Source organism: Mus caroli, chromosome 16 (genome assembly GCF_900094665.2).
Source record: "Mus caroli chromosome 16, CAROLI_EIJ_v1.1, whole genome shotgun sequence".
NCBI lineage: Eukaryota > Metazoa > Chordata > Mammalia > Rodentia > Muridae > Mus > Mus caroli.
The window spans coordinates 67,055,779-67,062,517 of NC_034585.1; the positions used below are offsets into that span (position 1 = coordinate 67,055,779).

The 6,739-nt window shown below is 37.4% G+C and overlaps 1 non-coding gene across 1 annotated transcript; it reads left to right on the forward strand.

Moving 5' to 3' along the window:
- Positions 1 to 6,258: 6,258 nt before the first annotated feature.
- LOC115029599 lies at positions 6,259 to 6,389 on the forward strand. Its single transcript, XR_003835168.1, has one exon. It is a non-coding gene; the product is annotated as a small nucleolar RNA SNORA71 (small nucleolar RNA).
- Positions 6,390 to 6,739: the final 350 nt, after the last annotated feature.

Consider the following 6,739-nt stretch of genomic DNA (forward strand, 5'->3'; position numbering starts at 1 on the left):
AAGGGTACTTTGGAATCAACCCCAGGGACTCACACATGTTAAATAACCTAGCTATCCCTTTGAATTAGGAATCTTCACCCTCTTCTATCCCTATTATTTCTAGGTTCGGTCTTTTCATAGTGTCCCAAATTTCCTGGATGTTTTGAGTCAGAAACTTTTTACACTTGACATTATCTTTGACTGATGTATCAATTTCTTCTATGGCATCTTATGTGACTGAGCTTCTCTCTTCCATCTCTTGCATTTTGTTGATGATGCTTGCATTCTTTCTAGGTTTTCCCTGTCCAGGATTACCTCCAATTATGTTTTCTTTATTGTCTCTTCCTTCTTAAGGTCTTAAACTGTTTTATTCATTTCCTTCACCTGTTTGATTGCATTTCCTGACTTTCTTTCAGGAACATATTTGTTTCCTCTTTAAGGGCTTCTACCTGTTTGATTTTGTTTTTGTGTATTTCTTTAAAGAAATTATCTATATCCTCTATAAAGACTTCTATCTTTTTCATAAGATGGACTTGAAGGTCACAGTATTGCTATTTACATGTGTTAGGATATCCAGGGCTTGCTGTAGCAGCAAAGCTGAGTTCTGATAATGCCATATTATATTGGCTTCTGTTGATTATGTTTCTGAGCTTGCCTCTCTCAATGTAGTTGTCTCTGGTGTTGGTTGGCATGAGTGTACTGCACTGGAGTAGGCCTCCTGGGAGGAAGGTAGAGCAGTGTGGGTGGAGCACAGTGAGCTGATCGTTAACAGATGTGTGTATCAGGTTAGAGGTGGCCTCTTGGGAGGCAGGCCAAGCTGTGGGATGAAGTATAATCAGCTGCCCCACTGCCACCCTGGTGCAAGTATGAGTCTGAAGAAAGATGCAGCTCATTATAGGCAGGGCAGAGTCTATGGATACTAGGCTTGCTGGGATTCCTGTAGGCAGGTATATTTTGGATGGAGAGGTGGGGGTGTATCACATGTATGTGTTGGGTTAGAGCCTGCCTATTGGGAGGCAGTTACAGCTGTGAGTTGAAGTGCTGGCTGGAAAAAAAAATTAAAACCAAAAACTAAAAACCAAAACCAAAAACCAAAAACTAAAACCCAAAACCCAAAACCCAAAAACCAAAACCAAACCAAAAAACAAAAAAACAAAAACCAAAATCCAAAAACCAAAAACCAAAAACCAAAAACCCAAAACCTTCCTTAACCTAATGAAAGAGATGGCTCTAAATCAACATGACATTTACAGAACACCAAATACATTAGACCAGTAAAGAAAATCCCCCTGCTACATAATAATCAAAACAGTAAATATACAGAACAAAGAAAAATATTAAAAGCTACAGAGGAAAATGGCCTAGTAAAATACAAAGGCAGAACTAGCAGAATTATACCTGACTTTTAAACAGAGAACCTAGAAACCAGAAGATTCTGTACAGACGCAAAATCTAAAAGATCATAGATGTCAGCTCAGAATTCTATAACCAAAGAAAACAAACTTTCAGTCATCCTAAATGGAGAACCCAAGATATACCACTAACAAACCAGTCACAAATACAAAAACAACAGATACAATAAGATTGAAATATTCCCGTGCATTCTTTTTAGATTTCATTTTACTTTTTTATTTTATACATTTTTATTAGATACTTTATTTACATTTCAAATGCTACCCTGTAAGTTCCCTATACACTCCCCCCACCCTGCCCATGCATCTTATTAACATGAATTTTAGCTAGACATTAGCAACAATCAAAACAATAGAAAGCCAACATATTCATGGAAATTGAAAAATTCTGTACTCAATGATAACTTGGACAGGGAGAAATAAAGATGGAAATTAAAGAATGTCTAGAATGTAATGAAAATGATGGCACAACATGCACAAACTTATGGGACTCAATGAAAGTAGTGTTAAGAAGAAAATTCATAGCACTTAGTGTCTTCATAAAGAAATGGGAGAGAATGCATACTAACAACTTAACAGACACCTGAAAGCTCTAGGGAAATAAAAATAATCGAACACACCAAAGAGGAATAGAACACAGGAAATAATCAAACCCAGGACTGAAATCAATCAAATAGAAACAAATAGAACAATACAAAGAATCAACAAAACCAACAGCTTGTTCTTTGTGAAAATCAAGCTAAATAAACCTTCAGCTAAACTAATGAAAAGACACAGAAACAATATCTAATTAACAAAATCTGAAATGAAAATGAAATCAGAACAACAGGAACTGAGGAAATCCTAGAAATCATTAGGCCTTACTTCAAGAGTGTGTACTCCACAAAACAGGAAAATCTAAACTAAATGGATGAATTTCTAGAAAGGTAACACACACCAAAATTAAGTCAAAAGCAGGCAAACTATGCAGTCTCATAACCCCGAAGGAAATAGAAACTGACCTTCTATTTCTTTCCCAAATAAAAGAAGCCCAGGACCTGATAGTTTTGGTGCAGAATTCTACCAGACTTTCAAAGAAGAAGTAATAGCAATGCTCCTTAAGTTATTCCACAGAATAGAAACAGAAAGAGCTGTGCCATTCATTCTTTGAAGTAAAAGTTACCCTGATATGTAAACCACACAAAAACTCAACAAAGAAAGAAAAATTCAGATTAATTTCACTTATGAACATTGATGCAAAATGCTCAATAAAATTCTTGCAAACTGAAACTAAGAACACATTCAGGGATGCAGGGATGGTTCAGTATATGAAAATCTATCAATGTAATCGGCTGTATAAACAAACTGAAAGACAAAAATCACATGATCACCTCATTAGATGCTAAAAAAATCCTTGAAGAACTCCAACACCCCTGCGTGTTAAGTCTTGGAGAGATCAGAGATTCAAGGCACATACCTAAACATAATGAAAGTAATAAACAAAAAGCCAATAGCTAACATCAAATTAAATGGAAAGAGTGTTAAAGCAATTCCATTAAAGTCAGGGACAATACAAAGCTCCCTACTCTCCCCATATTTATGCAATATAATTCTTGAATTTCTAGCTAGAGCAATAATAAAACAGAAGGAGATGAAAGGAATACAAACTAGAAAGGAAGAGGTCACTGAATCACTATTCATGGACAAAATGATGCTATATAAGCAATCCCAAAAATTGTACGGAGAAGAACTACTACAGTTTATAAACAACTTCAGGAAAGTGGCTGGATTCAAAATTAACTCAAAGAAATTAATAGCCTTCCTTTATACAAATGGCAAATTGGCAGAGAAATAAATCAGGGAAACAATACCCTTCAGAATAGCCATAAATAATATAAAATATCAAGGTAGAACAAATGAAAGATTGTTATGACAAGAAATTCAACTCCCTGATGAAAGAAACTGAAGAAGATATTAGAAGATGGAAAGATGTCCCGTGCTCATGGATGGGTAGGATTAATATAATGAAAATTCCCCTTTTACCATAAGCAATCTACAAATTTCATGCAATCCCCACCAAAATCCCCACCAAAATTGTTTTACTGACCTTGAAAGAGTATTCTCAATTTCATATGGATCAAGGACATCCACTTAAAACCAGGTACACTGAAATTAATAGAAAAGAAAGAGCCTTGAGCACATATGTAGAGGGGAAAATTTGCTGAACAAAACACCAATAGCTTATTTTCTAAGATCAAGAATTGACAGATGGGACCTCATAATTGCAAAGCTTCTGTAAGGCAAAGGACACTGTTAATAGGACAAAACAGCAACCAACAGATTGGGAAAAGACCCTTACCAACACTACATCTGATAGAGGGCTAATATCCAATATATACAAAGAACTCAAGAAGTTGGACTCCAGAGAAACAGATAACACTATTTAAATAATGAGGACACTTGATTTTTGACAAAGAAGCTGAAACTATACAATGGAAAAAGAAGGCATCATAAGCAAACGGTGCTACCTGAACTGAAGAATTGATAAAGAAAATATGGTTCATTTACACAATGGAACACTACTCACCTATTAAAAACAAGGACATCATGAATTTTGCAGTTAAATGGATAGAAGTAGGAAATATCACCCTGAGTGAGGTAACCCAGACCCTAAAGGATACTCAGGGTGTGTACTCACAGACAAGTTGCTATTATCCATAAAATACAGAATACCCATGATACACCCCACAGACCCAAAGAACTTCAATAAGAAGGAAGACCCAAGAAAGGATCTTTGAATCAAACATAGAAAGGGAAACCAAATAGTTATAGGTGGAAGAGGGAGGGAGGGAATTGGATAAAAGGGGGTGAAGAGGGAAATTAGGAGGCAGCAACAGGGTTTGGTGGGAGACAAGATAGAGGCCCAATGGGCCATAGTAATGAATGGAAATCTGCAGCTGTCTGGGTGTGTAGGGATATCTCTAGGAATTCCCAGAGACTTGGGATATAGAAGGCTCGAAGGAGTCAATGCTGGTGACCTTACTCGAGATGCAGGATCATGGAACTTATAGAGGCTAGCTCCTGTAGACAGGCAGGGACAACAGTGGAAGGATAAGGACACCAACCCACCTATTGAACTTTCAATCCAAGATTTGTCTTGTCTAAAAAAAAAAAAATGCAGGGACTGAAGGAAAGCCCAACCAATAACTGTCCCAAGTCAAACCCCATCCTATGAACAAACACCGATCTCTGACATTATTAATGGTATTCTGTTATGCTTGCAGACAGGAGACTGTCATAAGTGTCTCCTGAGTGGCTTTACCTAGCATTGGGCAGAAACATAAGCATATACCCACGGGAAAATATTAGGTGGAGGTCAGGGACACTTAAGGAAGAGTTGGGGGATGGATTGAAGGCCCAGACATAGATGAGGGCTCCACAGGAAGAACGGCAGTCAACAAACCTGGATTCCTGGGAGCTCTCAGAATCTGAGCCATTAACCCAAGAAAATAAACTGGCTGGAACAAGACAAGCGCCCCTCCCTACTCATCACACAGGCAGCTCAGTATTCATGGCTGTCCAGTCAGGACTCAGTGGGAGAAGATGTGTCTAATCTGGCAGAGACTTGTTTGTGGCAAGGTGGAAGGAAACACGGGGTTGGGGGGATACTACTTTCTCAGAGGAGATGAGGAGAATGGATGGGAGAAAGAGCTCAGAAAGGAGGGACCAAGAGGAAGAGCAATGTTTAGGATGTAAACAAATAAATAAATACACTTTTTAAAATGACATAACTTTCACACTAGCTACTATTTATTTTTGTTCCTGTTACTTTCTCTCATATCTGCTATCTGCTTCAAAATTTCCCTATAAAGCAATCTTGCTCTGCCTCACTGTTCACACAATGATCAGTATATACCTACAGAGGCAATACTCCCAAAACTTTAATTTGCATTTCTCTGATACATAAACACATAGATATGTTTTACATATTAATGGATACCATGCATATTTACTATATTTCATTTGAATATAGCTATGGTTTCAAACATTTGCCACTACTTATTAAAAGCTTGAGAAATACTTTTGATGGCTTGGAATGTGCACTCTGTATTTCTATCATCTGTAGTCACCCTCCTGTGTGATACACCCTATCATAGCATCTCTTCACCCTACTTCAATTGATGAACCCCTCCTTATGCATTTTTGCACATCACTCTTATTAGCCACTGGTGACTACTACCAAGCTCTCAATTCTAAAAATGTCTGCTTTTAAAGATGCTACATATGTAGCAGAAGATGGCCTAGTCAGTCATCAATGGGAGGAGAGGCCCTAGGTCCTGTGAAGGGTCTATGCCCCAGTATAGAGGAATACCAGGGCCAGGAAGTGGGACTGGGTGGGTTTCTGAACAGCGGGAGGGGAAAGGGATGGAGGTTTTGGGAGGGGAAACCAGGAAAGGGGAAAACATTTGAAATGTAAATAAAGAAATATCTAACTACAAAACATCTAAAATTATATAAAATAAAATACAGACAGATTTTCACCTTTAAAAAATAAAGATGCAACATATAAAAGACACCAAGGAATACATTTTTGTCTGCTTTTGGCTTGTACAGCTCAATATAATGACCTTCATTTAAGAGAATTTTCTCAATACAAGCCATAGCAGCTATTCATCCCTTCCATTCTAGTGTGAAAGAGAACTGTGGACCTCCGAATAGGAACACTTTTCAATAAACAACAATGAAAATTACTGGTTTTCCTTCCCATATTTGGTGTATTTGATTTGTTTGGCTTGTGTATGGAGTGATCTTGAAGGACAAGGTGGGAGATCTAAACCCAAAGGGAAGAAAATATGAAATAATTCATCTCTTAATACTGCAAGCAAGCCCCTGTATACCAAAAAGATTGTGGGCTGCTGTGCCCGGGTCATTGATACTTCAGTGAGAGGATTTGGAAAGCTTTTCCCTGTGTTAGGAGGATCCCCATTTGTACTTGCTAAACCCTGGTGCTTTCCCACATTGAAAAAAAAATACTGCAAGCAAAATGGGGTTGGACACAGGAAATTGGGTGTTTGGTAAGTTCTTTGGCAGCTTTTTTTTTTTTTTTTTTTTTTTGGTCAAAATCGCATAGATTGCAAAAACTTGGGAGTGATTACAATAATATTTGTACAACTACTCTAGTCCAATCAATTTCACGCTAAAATAATTTCTTGGAAATATCACACCGTTTTCCATCCAACAAGTAAAGCATAGTTGGGATAATTTTGAGATTAACATAAATGAATTCCCGTCTTCTCAAAAAAATGTATAAGTAATTGATGTTGCAAAAAATAAGAAATGTTTGTCATAGGAAGAGGAAAAACTTCCTG